Raw genomic sequence first — 19,100 nt, forward strand, 5'->3', positions numbered from 1 at the left:
ATTAGACAAAATGCTATAATTGTGCAGCAGGAAATACATTTTAAACCTGTCTGTTTTCTTTCTAGTGTAACCCATCTCCTCTGTATGCACTAACTATGATGGTTAAATGCAAATACAATAACATGCTCCAGTTATTGGTGAAAACAACCAAATTAAATAGTTATAGCTGAAAGAAAGATTTCAGGGCAAAACATTCTGGGCAGCAGTTCTAGTCCGTGAGGTAATCTGAATTTCTTCAGTGTTTCTGCAGCTCGGTTTATTAGGGAAGTAGCAAGCTTGCTATGAGCAGAGAGACAATTATAAAGACAATTTTACCGGGAGGGTTACTATAATAATCAGTGCATGCTGGGAACCTCTATCAGAGTAGGTTTCATTTGGACACAAAAGAATTCATTTGTAGTTTATAACTTTCGATGCAGCCATTAAGAACTGTGTTCAATCAGTAAATCTGAAAAAAGTGAGGGAGGGGGGGGAGGAATGAGACTGAAAATGTGAAACAACATGCAAATTGAAGCTTTTAAGCTCAAGTAAATTAACACTTTAAATGATTCATTTAGTGCATTCTTTTATGGATGCTTTTGCAAAGTGTCTTGAATGAACACAAACATCTATTCTATGTTTATTTCACCACAGACGTGAGTCGTTGAAGAACAATCTGACCATATTACCTAATAACTTTTCTCAAAGTCAGCAGAAGTCTGCATCCGACGTTACGTCGTGACGCTTCAGAAGGAAACTGGAGCTGGCTGGCACCGGGCCACGTACAGTAATCTCCATTATTCATGCTTACATCAGGCTGTGTTGATGAAAGCATAACAAGTCATAATGAATGGAAATGAGTGTATGTTTGAGGGATCAAAATAACTCATAATTACACTTCTGGCCCAGACGGTCCAGGTACGCCATTGTCGAACACCACAAACACAGAGGTCTCTCTGGCAAATATTTCCTTGAGGTTTAGTGTGCTAACAATTTAAATTCATTAAGGGGGATGACTGGAGATAAACAACAACACGTCTTGTCTTGTATTCTGTTATTAGGCTTAACGTGGCAGGTGATTGTGTGTCAAAGCTGGATGATGATTATTGGTTTAAATGAGGGTTTCCCTTAAGCTCAGGTTTATCATATTAAAACATCAATGTGTTAATGATGGTTTATGATTAATGGGTTTGTGCCACGCCATGATAGACATTAGGAGCAAAGGAAGATTGGACCCCACACCCACAGGAGCCACGGCAATTAGTTTCAGCCAGATCAGAGGGTGCTGGCATAATGACCTGATTCTGGCAGCTTATTCTAATCATGGTCACCAGTGGCCCCCCCCCTCATCCCTCTCACTCCTCCCTGCCTCTCCCTTCTCTGTTCTGGAGGGGGATATAAACTAATGAAATATTATAGACTAATGTGAATGTTGCAGACCAAGTGACCACTCGCACATAACTCTCTTGGTTTTACCGAGTACAATTGCACGGCAAGTTTGATCGGCGGTGATAGACAAAACAGCGGGAGCTCATAAATATGGATGGAGAGTCTGAGAAAATAAATTAACAGGGCCTGGCCTCTCCGCTGCCCCACTTAGACTGTCAATTACGGACCTGACAGGAGCCTTGTGAAAGGATGACACGCACACACACACACATGCAGACACATACACAGTCATTAAACCGTGAATTTGAGACCATTCTGGAGCCATACAGCAGTCACCTGCTTCATTATCAGCAGGCAGAGTTCATGCTTTATGACATGTATCAAGAGCTTAAAGTTATTGAGTATAGTCAGCTGCTGTACAAAAGCCAATACAAGAATTGATTTGGGGAAAAAATGACAGGTATTTCCACATAATATAGCTATTTTTTTTTAACCCGAAGCATGTTTCTTGCTTGTTTCTAGGACTCTGCAGAGGCGTTTTTAGGCCACCTTGGGGCAACACTGACAAAAACAGAGCAAATGTTTTAAATCTTCACATGGCTTCAGTGTGATATGTTGCACCCTTTAACAGGGTCACTGTTTTTGCATGTTTATTTTTCATCTCATTATATAAAGGTGACAATGAATTACATTATGCATGCTGAGACGATGAACACATTATAAAAAGGGCACAGAGAGGAAGGATAAAAAGTCAGGAATTCAAGACCTTTTTTCATCTAACATCCAAGCACGTGTCCTGTGTACTTGTGTTGTGTGTGAAAGGGTCAACCCCTTATTTTGATACCAGCAAGAAAAGTCACCTTCCAACAAAGCTTTTAGAGACAATTTATGTTGTTTTATAGGACAGAATAATGTTAGTTTTGTACATATAAAACAGTTTAATTTAGTTGAACAGGTTTTGTATGTTTTTAGGTTTATGTGACATGTTGATTACTTAATTTAATTTATTCTGCTTTAAAATAGGTCTCTTTTGCATTTTCGGTTTGCTAATGCACCAAACTTTTATTAGGATGAACTGTACTCAGCCCAGTTAGCACTGAGACTCTTTTCCTGTAATTTAAATAGAATGGGCTATGATGTTGTCTGGCTGAAATAAGCAGTCTTCCCTGAAAAAAAAATATCATCTGGTTAGTTCCATATGTCATCCATTTCAGTAAATCACTACACACCATTTTGCTCTCAAGTTTTCGTCAAAATGTTCCTCCAAATGCAACTTAGCGTCTTGTTCCAGCTCCCTTCTCTTTAAATCACATCTTGAGAACAAGCTTCACACTTTCCTGTCTCGTGTTTGGCTAATTTTGGAATAATTCAGCTGTGGTTATAGCTATATTAAATGTTGTTCCTGGTTTCTGAGGAGGATCTGTAACAAAACCCTGAGTGAAATTTGAGCTTCTCTTGTTTTCACATTGATAAAACTGGAAAGAATTAGACTCTTTAACAATGGTGGACACTCAAAGTGAACATTTATTTTTCAGATAAGAAAAAAAACAACAATATTGTGTCTTAGTTTCAGCATTTATCTTTGCACTATTTTAAACAAATGTGTGTTTTGTGTTTTAATTGAAGATGATGCCAGAAAGATGGTTTAAGAAGATATAGATTCTGGTGGTCCTCCAATATCAGCTGCCACATCTCGTGCCAACTTTATTTCTTCTTCTTTTATTATTTTTTTTATATATCCGGCACCAGGATGTCTGTAGTTAATCGTGGCCTGCTATAAAGGAAGAGACTGTGGTGCAGCTGCAGCTTGTCCTGAAAACTGCACCACTCCTGCAGGAAAATCCACCATCTGAGTTAAAACAAGTTTGTGAGCTCAATAATGGAATAAAACACTGCATTCAGCTATTGAAAATAAGAAAATAATTAGCTTCCAAACATCTGAATAATAAATCTCATGAGTTCCCTTTGAGATTATGTGCTCTGAATTAGCAGTCAAGTGCAAGAACAAACAAGCCACTAGTGGATTACACAGTGTGTAAAACAAATGTAGTTAGAATTTTAACATCAAACAGATGGAAACTTTTTATTTACTTCAGGGAGCGTTTGTCATCATGTGATTTTTATATAAAATGGAAAAAGTGAAACATTAAACCTTACTGTTATTAACAGTTGAGCAGAGTTTTGGCTTCTAATAAGCCTTTAAATATGTTAATTGGTTTCTGCAGCTCAACTTCCTGGATAGTATTTCATTGTCTCATGGGAGCTTTAACAACGTGTCCCAACACCATTCATGGCTGTTTTCAGACTGGATCCTCTCTAATTGCAGCCCTGGTTAATACCATCAATATCGCTCACTGCCATTAAAGGCGAGTGGTCATGTAATCACCTGTGTGTTTTCATTTGTCTGTCTGTTAGCAAAATATCCCATGAACCACAGAAAAGATTTTAACGATTCTCACACAGAGTAATCACTGGATGTACATCTACAACTGGTTAACTTTTGGAGTCAACCACATTCAATATGGCTGCAACAGCTAACTGACCTCAGAAAATACAAAATTAGTTGTAACACAGTCAGTTTCAAAGATGCTAAACTAAAATTTGATGTGGTAGTAACTGAGAATGATCCCCATTAAGCACCCCAAGCTCTAGTAGTTTGTATGAGATCTATAAAACTTCGATATGCAAGGATGTGGCCCATTCCTTCAATGAATGCATGGCTCGTTCTTCTATGAGGTGAAAAACTACGAAGGGAATAAAAAAACAGAGAAAGGAAAATAGTTCAGTCTATAGAATTGAACATATTAAAAAAAGTGGTAGTGCTTTACCAATTTTTCCTTCATGATTCACTTTTTGACAATGTTTTTTCAGCAAACAGTGCCTATTTTTCATCAGGTGTCCGGGCAGTTTACTTGTGAGCCATTACGTTGTTCATAAATTACGACACACTGTGCAAAAAAAAGAAATAATAATAAACCTTTATTGCTTGTTCGGTGCATCACAGTGATCTGTCTATATCTTCACAGGCACTCAAAGACCATATTCCGCATTTTCTAAAGGTCTTGGCCAGAAATAGCTAAAGTTCACTGGATACTGAAGACCGCGAGGCTGTAGGAGAGCACGGCCGCGAATGTGGGGTATAGATTATCCCACCTAGAATAAGTTGCAGTAACGATATCATATTGATCAGAATCATTGATGGAATACAGTATGTTTCACCGCCCCATGGACAAACTCAATTTCATTGAGGGGAGCATGTTAAAAGGATCGACTAAAAATCATACTGCATGTAGGAGGAAAGTGAATTTTTATAGAGGTGATTTTTCTAGTAAAGTCACACTCACGAGTCTCGACTGACTGTGTACAGGAGGTGAATTAAGAGAGTGACTTTCCTTAAATTTGCAAAAGCATTCGCAAACACAAAGATTTTCAATCTTCTCTAAATATCTCATGTCTTCATTTTTCTCTGTATGGATGTTTTTAAAACAAATATTTATTTCTGGGTCTAAACAAGAGCAAATAGTAATAAGAATATAAGAAAGCTCAAATATTAAAAAAAAAAAGAGAGATCCACTATATGCTTGATTTGGTAGCCAGATGGACAGATTTTAGTAGCTGTGACAAAAGGGTAGATTAGTGCTTAATCTTGTTGTCGGCTTTCTTCTTTCACTCGGAATCATTCCAGGAAACAAGTGCAGATTTCAAATCCATCCAAATCTAATTAAAACTCTCAATACAAAAGGCTGTGCTTTTTTGACAGTTTGATTGGAGAGATGAGAGGCGTGTTGAGGGAGGCCCTATACTGTAACCATTTCACAGGAGACTCCATGCGGCGCTGCTCCTCTGAGGGGGTGCCTTTTGTTGTTACTGGAGACAGATAGGCATTCCTGATAAATGTGAAAATGTGTCAAAACTCAGGAGGGAAGCCCGGAGACTACTAGAGGTAAATTTGGCCTACTTGGGCATCATTACAGCTATTGTATGGCTGTCAGTAAGTTAACACACATTGTACTGTATTATTTGGCTGATATAATGTTGCTTCATAAATTATTTTATCTTTCTCCTTTTAGATAATTGCCGCTGCATGGTCTAAAACCCTCTTTATTCTATGTTTCTTTTTGAAAGGGATAATTCAGATCTGTTAATGTGGTGTTTTGTGAAATGTCATAAAAAAATAATATTTCACCTGTTGCAGACAGCTCTTTGAATAACCTCAGTTTGGAGAAATGGAGCATAATTCTGACTGAGTTATGTATGGCCCGCAGGAGGTCATTCAAATCATATAAATCATTCTACACCCAAATCCAAAAATGCTGCTTTTATTTTGTGGTTCCTTTATTTTGAAGGCTAGTGGGTGTTTATTTCAGTCTGTGTGTCCTGCAGCATCAAAAATCTCTCACATGGTAATGTAGTTGCACACCCCTGAAAAATTGAAAACAACATAAATACCGCTAGGAGATCTTTGAGACTGGAGTTGTTTTAAGACAGCAACAATCCTTTCTGGTCTTGATCCAACTTGACTACCTGTTAGTTCATTAGTTCAGTCAGAACTAAACTTTTTTTCTACAAACTGAGGCCACTGAAAATATTAAAACTGATCAAACCCCTTTTTACATAACACTTCTAAAAGTCTGAATTACTGCTTAGAGTTTGTTTTTTTTCACAAACAAAAGCACTCAACAGCACCTGAAATAACCACAGCTGAGCTGCAGATTCCTAAGTAACTGGGCATGCAGCCATAAGGTAATATGAGTGAGTGTCTGGCTTCACATGGACAGGACTTCAAATGCTGTCTGACCACAGGCAGGAAAAAAAAAAATCAATATTTCTTCACAGGCCTGGGAGACTCGGAGGCCTTGCCTGCCCTAACAACATGCTTTAGTGTCTGTCCCATAAACCTATTGGATATCAGGGATCTCCAACTCTGCCTGGCGACAGGCCCTCCCAGGCCCCCGCTTTCCCTTCCCTGTCTGGCCCCTACAGTCCCAGCCCCGCAACCTCCTGTCCCAGCCCTTACAACCTCTCACTCCCCAGCTTCCACGGCAGCAACAGCAGCGCTGTTAGCATTGTTAATGGCTATTGTTATGAATGAGGACCTCTGCTCCTGATTCTTCATTGGCAGGCCCCGGGCAGGCAGATGGATAGGCTGCTACTTCTTCCCCGCTATCAGGACAGCCCAGACACTGGGCCCAAGACTGGCGGAACAAAGTAGGAGGAATGGCGCTCCGGTGGGGAGAAAAAGGGGTGAGGGGGACTAGGGAGGCAAAGGGGAAAGAGAGGGGAAAGGGATGAGGGAGTAGAGTCAAGGGAAGAGGGCGTCAGAGACAAAAAAGCTGAATAGGAGGGGGCAAAAGACAAGGGTGAAGGAGCAAAGGAGCAATAGAAGGGAGCAGGTCTATCCTCCCCTGAATAAATTTGGAGCTCTATTGTAAAGGATGTAAGATAGGAGTGTGGCTGCTGTCTGAGGCAGAGGCCTATTTTTTCCAGCAGACTGTGGAGGAAAAAAATAGGCGGGGTGAGGGGCACACACTGCCCTGTTACTGGCCCCTTGCCGAACCCCCCCCCCCCAATCTCACTCCAGCACCCCTGCCTGGTGATGAATGGTGGTACTTGCTGAAAGTGAAGCCTGCTGGTGAGCCTTGGCTCAGGCTGAGAGGCAGGGGGAGACTGCTTCGAGGATCATGGGGACAAACTCAGCAAAAGGTTGCCCTTCAGTCGCCCAAAGACTTCACCAAGATGGCAAGCCCTCTGTTGGCACATAACCATAAAAAATGGGGGGTAAAGGGGAACAAAAACTGGAGTTTAAATAGATGATAAACAAGCCTTTTGCTTTTTCCAATTTTGTCTAAGTGAGGAATTCTAGCAGTGAAATATCACAACACTTGAAACTTGTAAATAGCAACTGTTGCCAAATAATTGTAGGTAGTGAATTAGTTTTTTGAATGCATGCATATTTGTAAGTTTTGTCAAGTGGCACATATCTTCTTGAGTATTTATTGATCGCAGACCTGACATAAATTGCTTTTTGTACATTGTCAGCCAAGACATTTGCTACAACCACAAAAAGGGAATGCACTAATTGCTTTCTGAAATATTTAATAGCATACATGCTGACTATATCAGAGAGGATGCTGTTGTATGTACATGAGCTATTATAAAAATTGTATCACAATAAAAAATACTTGAATTTTTACAGTTTTGTAAGAAAACATTTGTTTAATTCTTCCTTGGCTTCTCTTTAATGCACACCAACTTACAAAGCCCACACTCCTCTGAAGCAGATCTATCTGAATATGTGAACCAAACAGAACAGAGGGGAGAAAATGTAGGAGGAGATGGGGAGAAAGCCTGGGGGCTGGCCTCTGTCCCGGCTCCCCCAGCCTCTCTGGATCCCAGCCATCTGCCACAGCTGCTGCCTGGCTTTAACTGCCACTCTAATTGACAATGAACCCAGAGCCCTGTGATAATTGTGGCTGCTTGGTGACTTGGGCAGGTAATGCTTCCCTTTCAGGATTTATCAGGCCCCATCTGTTCCTCATAGTGCTATATGTGGCAGAAAAGGCCCCCTGCCCAACCATCAGCACTCACCACTAGCTCTACCCCCTTCCTCCTCCTCCTCCTTTGGTCCCCCCTCCCCTTAAGCCCCCTATGCCTTTCTATCCAACTCCCACAAACGTAAGCAGCCCTATTCGGTCTAAATCTGCGTTGTCATAGTATCCTATACCCTGATGGCTCTTCTATCTCCCTCTTTCAGTTGCTGTGCAAATATTGGGCTTTTTGTGATAGGATGCTTATTAGGGAGCAGCTATATGACCTCGGGGGAGGCCACACCCACTGGAGGGCACAGCTCTGAGGCTACGATTGTTTGTTCAACCATTAACTAAAAATAAAAGACTCCTTGCGGTTGTACAAATCCGCCCCTTTTTCTTGTGTTGTGTAGAATGGAGTGAATGTATGCGCTGGGTGTCAACAACAACTGCAAGAGGCGGGGTTAGGTGGCGGCGTCACCCCCTCACCAACACCACGCCACCTCTGCTCTGTTGATTAGGTGTTACCCATCTTTCTCATGAGATATCTACAGCGTTAGCAGCTGTTGTGTCCAATGGCTGGATATTGCTCTGCTCAATCTTTATGAAGCCCCCTCTAGATTCGTCCCCATGGTCTGAGCTGTCACCATTCACAATTTTGCACATTTAGCATGTCAGAAATTACAGCTGATAAATGAGATAATAAGCAAATCATTCATTATGTAAATATTTGATAACTCCAACATGAAACTTATGGGTTTGCAATGCGAAAATGCAAAAAACAGAACTCGCAAGTTAAGCATTTTTTGGAGAACAGCTGTTCATCACATGCACGTGGAAATTATTAATACAACCAACATTGCTCATACTCATGTCAAAACCAGCTTCGAATCAGACTGTAAGCTAAAAGATGTGGTTTTAGATAGCTCTCCATCTGAGAAAGCAGACAGGAAGCATACAGCACTACGGACACTGAAGGCTGTGCCAAATGCTTTTTTCTATTGCCAGATTAATGTCAGATACTGGCAGATAGGAGTAAAATATGTCAGCCTTACTTTCCAGAAATGGACAGATCTTGGCCATGTGCTGTCTAATTGTGGGCAGTGTTTTACCATCTGTTAGGACTAGATATAATTTCAAACAGTTATCAGATTTGATACACATTTGCTGTCATTATCCTAAATGAAGAAAATGTATTTATTTATGTACATATTATGTGAGGTTTGCTCACCATGTAGCTAATTTGAGTATAAGACAAAGTGAGTTTTGTCACTGAATAAATATAAAAATGCTTCAGCGGTTTGTGATTAACAGAAGTAAAATTTGTTGTTTTTGCTCTCTTTATTGAATTCCCACTTATTGTATTTTACAATTTACGCAGATATTCAAGTATCCTTCCCTGTTTGTAAACTAGGCATAGAAAACATGTTTTACAAACCATTAAACTCACAAATTTATTCACACAAATAAAACCCAGCCATCTGTAATTTAGCATTATTTCAGTGCATTAGGAACAGAACATTTAACTCAACCATAATTTCAGGCTTTGAATTAAAGCTTGGATGAAAAGGCACTCTAAAGAGGAGTGCTGTGTGGTCACAGGATATCACACGGGAGAGGGAAAATGTCATGTGGAGAGTTTATGAATATGAAACAGGGTTCAAATTGAGACACGGAATAGAATTCAGTTTAGCTGACATTTTATCATCCAACTTGGCTGGTTGTGGAGAAATTGATGTATGAATATGGATGTGATGTGAAAGCAGAAATCGTAACAGTGTATCATCAAAACTACACCTGCAAAAGAAAATAACAGAATTTTTTTTTTCACTTTTCCTAAAGATTCTGATTTGAGATTGCTTCATTCTAAAAGGCCATTTACCAAGTTATTTGTGATCAGCACTAAATTTATCTGTAAATCCCTTTCTAATACCTCATAACTCTCAGAGCAAATATCAGAATTTGGATGCAGGGGCACATTTATCTCTTAAAAATCTTCACCTTCTAGATTTAGTAGGCATGTTGTACCAAAACAGCAAGATTCCTTCCTCTCCAATTTATGCAAAGACATTCGCACACTAAAAAATTATATCCTGCTTACAACCAACCACTCTTAATCCTTCCTTACTGAGGCTGCTTGAGCCCTCTGGGTTCCAGTCATCGGATGTGCATGTGTGTGTAAGTCTTTATCTGTGTGTACCACAAAGTTCTTGTGCAGGTGGTAAAAGATGGTGTGCTTTTTAGTTGTTCAATTTTGTTCACATCTGACATTCAAATGAATTACATATTCACAAAAATCAGGATCAGCCTAGAGAACTGAGATCAGTGCATGTTTAACTGACATTATGTAAATGAAATTATACTGAATTTTATTTAGCTGAACTGCATTATAATGAACTGAAATGACTCAGTTTGAACTTATTTAGTTACTCCTAATCACTCCCCCTTTTATATTTATAAATGTCATATTTATTATGGTCCAAAACCACATTAAAAAGGTTGATATAAAATTATATTAAAGCAAAGCTTTTAATAAATGATAGCACGAGTTGGATAAATATACAGGAAAAATCCAGCTCTCAGAACTCTGACTCATGAGTGAGAACAAAGGCAATGATATGATCTTAATCAAAATGACAAGAACATTAAAAATGTAGCATTGCTCAACACAGGCAAAGATAAGAATCGATTTGGGCCCCTGATGATGGTTATCACCATTAATTATTGAATTAGTTCTCCATCATACAGTGTAAGTGCATTGCTGCATCCTTCAGGGGAGGAACTGTTTCTCTCTGCTAATGCACAATGTGAGTTCAACCCTACTTTTCTGCATATAGCCCTCAAGCTGCATTCACACTTGCATATTCTACATGTAAACACAACATATTTACTTTGATCATATGTGTCAGAATTTAGCTGTCAGGCTGTAAAACCTGCTATTTTAATTGTTTGTCTTGATTAGTGCTGTGTAAACCTATTCTCTAGATCTGTCTTATAAAAACCACAGAGTTCTACGCATTGCAAGCAGTGGTACTGTGAATCTGCAAACAACTAGGGCTTTTTACCTATCTCCTGCCATGGCCTCTGCTTAGACAGAGTATCCCTCCGCTGACCCCTGGTTTTCGGGCTTCTGTGATTAGCAGCATTCCCAGTACGTCATAACGATCTGACACAAAATGGTGTAGTATCTATTCCAGGCTTTCATCTGTCCCTGAAACACTGCCATGAAAATACAGCAGAAACAGGAAACAAAGCATATAGAGCTTCCACTTTCCACTTATCTACAAAAAGCACTCCTGTTCAGATGGGGCCATGGAGGATATATGTGCATACATGTGGATGTGGCTAACAATACTTGAATTGGAATTAAAAACTAAAATAAAACCTTAGATCATATATTTGTGACTCTTTGACTTTCTGACTTACTTTTTTTAAATGCTTTTTATTCTTTAAAGTTGTTTTTTAAACTTTGAAAACATGTTTTCATAAAGCAAAACACACTGACTGATTAATCCAACCTCAAAAATAGCAACTGATCTTCTCAATCATCAATAATCAGATAAACCTGAAGATGTGTTTAGTTTCCATGCCCTGCAGGTCTCAGGAGTCACTGATGGCAGACGACTATCATCGTACGCTTATCTGTCGGTCAAAACACCCCAACACATAAAACAGGACTCGTTCCTCTTAAACACACCACAATCATTCAGGCATTCACAATGAAATTCACTCACTGAGTAAAGTGTTTTGCTTAGAGAGCTCTCACTTATGCTTGGCATTCACTTTTTTCTTTTTTTTTTTCCTCTCTCTTTTTTGAGAAGTGTGTGTGTTTTTTAGTCAGTGTCATTTTTCACTTCTTTGCATACTGGTGTCAAGGTTAATAGCCTTAGTTATAGTGCTTACATAGCATGTTCTCACATTTCCAGCCTCTACCAGCCATGAAGATCACTCACTCTTCTGAACATCTGTGCTAATATACAGCATTTTAAACTTCATTATGCAAGTCCTAAAAGTGCTTTAAGGTTAACATACAATTTATTTATTGCAATTCTGTTTGCAACAATCCCATATGGAACGATGGACAGAAAAGAAGCATCTAACAGACAACTTGACGCAGCTTGGCTAAACGGTTTTCGACAGCCACATTCATCAGTGGCTCATCTGCGCTGTTTACACTGTTTAATTGTTTGACGGTTTCTGTTTATGCCGTGTCACTTCCAATCCTCTCTGCTACCCTTAAACAGAGGCGCTTTCCTTCAATAAATGAGATTTTAGAATTTGCCAGCAGCCTCTCAGCTGGATGTGATCACGCAAAATACAGCTGTCTGGCTTCCTGCGGGCGTCACTGTCACACGCTTGGACTGAGACGAGGTCAATCAACACTTTAGGCACTAATTTCTGTGGCGAATGTGTGTGGAGCATTTGTGTGTGCGTGGACGATTGCCTCTCAGTTCACCTGCAGCTACTTGGAATTTACCAGACATTTTCAAAGTGGAAGGGCTGATCAAGCATCAGCTGAACCTTTGAAGTCTGTGATAAATAAGACGGTTAAGGGAATGTGCACAGGCGGTGATCCTGGATGTCTCTCTAAGAGGCTTGATATACTCAGGTCATTGACTTAAGACGACTTATTAGCACACACAGGCTGCAGGTAATGGGAGCATAGTTATACAAGCTTGCACTTTACATACCATGACTATTCAACCTTTAACAACTCCTATCAGGCTGGGAACAGTGGACTCGGGGGATAAAATGAAGCAGTGAGACTGGGGGAGAGCAAAGCAGACAGCTAGAGGGTGGAAATGAGTTTGTGGAGATAGCCAGAGAGGCTCTGCAAAGATGAAAGACAATGCAATCAATAAGATATGTAGGATAACAAATAATGCCCTGGGTATCTCATTAATCGTAGCATATAGGCGTATTATGCTGAGCACAGGTTTATAAAGCTGGGTCACTTTGGCTCCTTTTATTGAAATATCAGCAAAGGTTACAGTTAAAACACCACTGAGACAAAAAACTTGCAGTAGCTTCAGAAAAATATGCGGAGAACGTCAGCCTTTCGCCCTGGTAGGAATCCTTTTCTCTACTGTTGCACAGGAACATATGAAGTGGTTTTTGGGAAATTTTGGACTTTTAACACATTTCACATATTTCCAAAAAAGGCCACATGTTGTAAGAGCACTTCATTGTTGCCTATCAGGTTGTGTGTTATTCCATAAGTTGCAGTGCATTATTGTAGATGACATTGGACCCTCCGTCATTCTTCCCTTCATGCGTAAGAGGAAAATGATAGCTTATCCCTTGATGCCCTTGAAGGCAAGGTGTCTCTACACAGTATATCCATCACAATCAACACCAGATCATTTATATTAAATGCCTTTTTTTAAAGCTACTTCTATTTCGAATAGGGGCAGAATTTAAACACAGCAATAAACAGTTATTGTCGCACACAACTTGTCCTTCTAATTTACAACCAGGAGCTTTGCTCTTGGCTAAGGAGAGAAAAAGATTGGGAGTGCATATGCATTATGACCTGTGTTTTTAACTGATCTTTATTTTCTGGAATGTATGCCATAAAGGTACGTAAAACCCATTAGTGAGGATCCTGCTTTGCAAAGAGTTTAATTTTCATTAACGCAGTGTCCGTTGGTCTTTTGTCTTAATCTTGACAACATTCTTGCATTATATTCTACTTACATACTTGTACAGAAATTGCCACTTTGAAAAAGCTAATTATGTAAATTAACTCTATCTAGCTCATAATTGTGACTTAGATTAGATTTCCTACATATCAGGGTCAACTCTTAACCTTAATCTTATTTTATCTTATAGTCATGTATGCTGTTATTTTCTATTCAAGGGCTGGGAAGCATTCAAAGCCACACAGTCTGTCTTCTGTCCATTATTTTTCCTTTGATCACATCTTCTTGTATCCTAATTCCTGAAAAATGGTATAAATAGCCACAGACATTATGAATAATTAAGATGACTACAGGGATAAAGTCCCCAACTCCATCATGGCTCCGTCCTGGACACTTCCTGGAAAAAAAAACCCTGTGACGTTTCCACAACTATCACATTTTTACAGTAAGTAATCAGCAGTTTAGTGGCTATAAGGATGACTTCAATGTGTACAGTAATGCTGTCTCACACATACACCGATTTTATTACAATTGTCTTTTTCACAAATCACTAAATCTTCATAAACACCACCTTGTGCAGCGTGTCAAATGACATTCCTGTTCACATTAGTCTGACTGCAGACAGAGAGAAATGTTACCACTATTAGACACTGATCAGTGAGTTCTGCAACATTGCCTCTAAATGTGTAGTTGCTTGTATATATTGAACCTTTTTCATGAATTTGAAATTTCCCAGCCCTGAATTTTGATATAACTAATGACATGTTTTCTGAGTCACAAAGACGAATATGGTGCAAGCAATGCCACTGCATAAATAGGTGAGCCAGACCTGTACATTAATAAGAAAATCTTTCATTTTTCTTTGTGCGTGTGGAAGGTTGCTGTTGGTTTTAGTTTGAGACAGCACATAACAAGTGTGTTACTGTTTCACAATCCTGTATAAATGATTGTGATTCAGGAACCGTTCTTTCTGGTTGGCAGCAGACACGATTATAGGGTTGATAATGTAACGGCTGCCAGCTTTGACCTGAATCCCCGGAAAGTCATAGCTCACCAATAAAAATTTCCATGGATGATTAATACAGGAATCATGTCGGCTTATTAGGGCTCGGTTTAGTGGCTGTTGGACAGATGTGACCGGGCATGTTATAAGCTATAAGAAACAAGAAAGTTTGAAATGACAAGTGAAGTCTGGGATAGCAGTTGCTTATATATGAATTATGAATACACTAAGGCAAACACAATTTACCCTAACATGTTACTAAGCACTGAGAGGTTTGAATGGAAAATAAGATTCCCTGAAATAGATTTTTTGGGAAGAAAATAAAAAAAAAACTTGTCTGGTCATTGAAAGATCTTATCTTGATTTAAAAGATTGTTGGTGTTTTCTCAATCAGCCACCCAATGGAGGGTTTAAATGTGATGGAAAACCATAAATAAATAAGCCGTGTATTTATTCACTGTCATGTCTTTACACATGTGTGGAGGTTTTGGTCACTTTGGCTTCTTGCTTTTGTCTTTTCCAAGTAATCTGATCAAAATGTCACAGAGCACACTCCAATCAAAATGAAATACTCAGGACACACCTTCAAATAACATATTTGCTGCCATAAATGTAAAGATTAATGATAACAAATGACCAAGCCAGCATCATGTATATCCTGACGCTCTTTCTCAATGCATGAAATTTCAGGCTAGCCGCTGCTTGTCTTTAGGTTCATTACCTCCACATTGAAGTATGGGGGGTGTTTCAATCATACTGCCCCAAAATATCACCCCCAACTAGCCTATAAACTGATACAAACACACATAAACACATGCAGGCGCACACTACCTCCTTCTCTTATAATGAAAACATAGGTTAGGCACACATTAATCACTGGAGACACCAAGTTCTATAAAATCTAAATGGGGTAAACATCCCCTGAGCATTCATTACCATTTTGTGTCAGGCTGTAGAAATCAAATATAAAATAGAAGTAGAAATACATTAGTTTATTGATTACAGTACAGTTTTTTTAATAGGTGCCAGCCTGTGCCAGAAAAGGGCTGGATAGCCTTGTGATCCCATCTGTTATCAAAATATTCTCATGTTTAAAAAAATATCTACAAGATCACATAAAAGTATATAGAATTGCTAACCTGGACATGGTGAAGGGGTTTGGGCTTGTCACAAAACTTCACCCAGAGTGGCAGTAGTAGGGAAACGTAGAGCCAGGCCTGGGGGTGGAGCTCACCACCGAGCGTCTCGTGGCTGAGGGCTCAGATGAGTCAAGCCCGAAAGAGTGACAGGAAGCCACATCCACATGGGCCTACCACCTGTGAGGAGGATCATCAAGGTCGGGTGCAGAGTGAGCTGGGTGGCAGAGGAGGGAGGGTCCCTGGCCATGCCGACTCCTGGCAGCACAGACTAGATCTAGATCTAGGGACGTGGAATGTCACCTCTGTGGTGGGTAAGGAGCCAGAGCTTGTGTGTGTTGAGCAAGAGCAACTAGATATAGTTGGGTTCACCTCTACACACAGCTTGGCCTCTGGAACTCAACTCCTGGAGAGGGGCTGGACTTTTTTCTACTCTGGAATTGCCCAGGGAGAGAGGCAACAGGCAGGTGTGGGGACACTCACATGTCCCAGGCTGAGCTCCTTAATGTTGCAATTCTCCCTGGTTCATAAGTTAGTGCCTTTGTGATTGAATGTGTTTTGATGAGAATATTTATCTTTTTATATGTTGTCAGTAGTTTATAAAAGCAATGTATTCATTTTTTTACAAGACATATTCTTCCCTTGGCTTTCACTTTAGGACAGTGTCACAGTGATATTAGAGATTGGAAATGAATCAGTCTTACACTCTTGGTCTCAACGGTGAAAGGCAAGAGGAAGACATTGATATGCAGAGACTCTAGGTGCTGTAGGCCTTGAACTGAAGAGCCCTTAACCAAATAGGAGAGCTGTTTTGAATGGCCTCCAAAGGCCTCTTTGAGCCTCAGCAGCCAAGAAACTAGATGAAAGCAGGCTGTGATGTGTCCACAGGCTCAAACTGTCAAGATCATCTGGGGTCTCATGCAAGACGCTGTTCTGCTTTAACGTTCCTTAATGAAGACACACCTCTTCCTGACTTGCATAGTGGACAGCACACAGTTGCTAAACATTAAGTATTACTGTTTTCTGAGTGAAGCATGTTAGCATTTCCTGATCTTCATGTAGACTTGGAACTGAAAGCAAATTATGACTAGTTATGCAACACATCCAATGATGCTGACATTATCAGTGATGTGGCCACATCTCAGAAGAGAGATTCCGCCCTGTAAAACAGTCATGATGCAAAATAAGCACTTATCTCTGCTGCTTGCAGCCATTATGAGTCCGCATTAGAGACAGTAACTGTTGCCCTTTACTGTGATGCAAATTGCGTGCAGAAGTGGCATGTCAGACAAGTGTGACTGTTGGCCTATGAATACATAGGCAGTAATCAACATTGTTTAAAATGCTCATTTGCATATACACGCACCATTAATTCGATGCAAATGAGACAGTGGGGACTGCACTGGTGTGACTTTCCATGTAACCCAATGGTATAGCTGTCACAGGAAGGTTACAAGAAAAGCAAAGCCATTAGTTTGCTTCCATATAGATTCACTGTGGGTAGCTTATGAAGAAGTTTTTGTGTTGTGTAATTTATTGTATGTTTCTATTTTTTAGTCAAACAAATAAATGTTAAAATGCAAGTAAAGATCTGATAGAAACACAGCAAAAAAAAGGCCTAGCATTCTTTGAGAGAATGTATTTCACCTTCATGTCAGAGTTTTAGACTAAGATAGTCTTTTGTTGAGAAATGATAAAGTTTTAGTCATTTTGTTTGAGTCATTTAGGGATGAGCCTCATCTACTACCACACCAAATCTTTACATCAATGCCTGTAAAATTGAATTTGGGATTTTTAAGGTCAGTTAGTTGTGGCAGCCATCTCAGATTAAGTTGACTCTAAAACTTAATCAGTTTTAGATGTAAAGTACATCCAATGATTATTTTCTGGAAGTTTCATTAGATTTTGTCAAGTTGTTAATTAAATATTTTGCTAATAGCCAGAAACACAAATAATAGAGGGTTTTGCAATGGTAATAATGGAAGTGCCTTGTCAATGTTTCATATATATTAAGTATAAATAAATACCAAAAGATTTTTTTAATTTTGGTCAAACAATCTAATGATACATGCCAGAAATTTGATCAGCATATTGAAGGAGATACAGTCTAAAAAGACCCCAAAATGCATCAGTAATCTCACATATAAATGCCCTCACACCTACAGCAGTTCTGATTTTCTCTGTCACCTTTCTGTGTTGTAATGAGATACTCTGGCAGGGGGAAAAGGTGGCCTCAGCAAATATAGATGAGAATGACATCTTCTGGCGTTTGAGTAGCTGAAGAGGCATCCAATAACGCCACTTCCCCTACCCCCTCCCCTGTCATGTATCCCTTAGCCGATGCAATGCTTCCGGAGGAACCAAGGAAAACACATGATGACAGCCGTGCTCAGATGGTAACAAGGTGCGATGCATAACACATGAGAGAGCCTGGGGTGTCATTACGGGGGGGATGAGCAGGCTTCATCAAGCACATTGCAAATACATTTTGGAAGACGCCTCTTCTTTTGACGCACTCTCATCAGAGAAAATAACATTCATTATCTTGTTGTGTTTATTAAAAACATACAAATTTATTACCACTTCTGATCCTTGTATATGGATGAACTTCTGCATCCCTATTTGGCTTACATACATTTTTATTAATATTTATTTTATTGTTTTATTATTTCACAGTATATTAGAAATGTGTTTTCTGGGGCTTAAAAGTGGTCCTTTACACTATTGTTCTCTAAAACCACTTAAAATTCCTGGCGGACTGCTTTTGTTTTGTGTCCAAAAAGTGGTTGATTGAATAAACAGTCACACTTTTTTTCTTTTCACAAAATAAGCATTTCCAATTTCATCTTAGCTGCAAAATTCTTCTAAAGAAAGGTTAATGAAAGTACACAATTTGGTACAATTTTCCTTCTACCTGACCAAAACATAAAATTCCAAAGAAGTACAAGCTATTAGCATGGTTTGATATTTCATTCATTAAGCTTTAAAATTTTTAAAATTAGGTTTAAAAAGAACATAAAGAATACAAAAACAACAAAAAAATGCTCACTTGTCCACAACTGCACTGTCGAAATCAGTGTTTGATGAATTTTATAAGGAGAATAACATTAAAAAACACGCTTCCCATAATTGAGGCTTCTATTATAAAACCATGAATCTGTGCATCTATAGTTTTTAACTCAGTGCTTGTAAAACTATTTTTTGCATTTCCTGTATACCAGCTCCATTATTCCCCTGCTGAAATCTTCAGGGCTTCCCAGTAGTCCACAGGGATGATGCAAGGAAACAGACGAGGGAGGAACAAAAACCTGCTGAGCTATTTAAGTGTTTTTTTAGAGTGGGAGAGGAAAGGTGCACACTGGTTTTCTTAGTCTGCCTGTTAGCTAATAAAAATGCTTACATACAATGAGAGAAATGCACAAGA

The 19,100-nt window shown here is 39.3% G+C and overlaps 1 protein-coding gene across 4 annotated transcripts in view; it reads left to right on the plus strand.

The window, feature by feature from the left end:
- The window catches only part of LOC108233805 (doublecortin domain-containing protein 2), a 192,196-nt gene that overhangs the window by 159,429 nt on the left and 13,667 nt on the right, over positions 1 to 19,100 (plus strand). The gene's annotated exons all lie outside the window — the stretch shown is intronic.

The sequence above is a fragment of the Kryptolebias marmoratus genome, linkage group LG10 (assembly GCF_001649575.2).
Source record: "Kryptolebias marmoratus isolate JLee-2015 linkage group LG10, ASM164957v2, whole genome shotgun sequence".
NCBI classification, from domain to species: domain Eukaryota; kingdom Metazoa; phylum Chordata; class Actinopteri; order Cyprinodontiformes; family Rivulidae; genus Kryptolebias; species Kryptolebias marmoratus.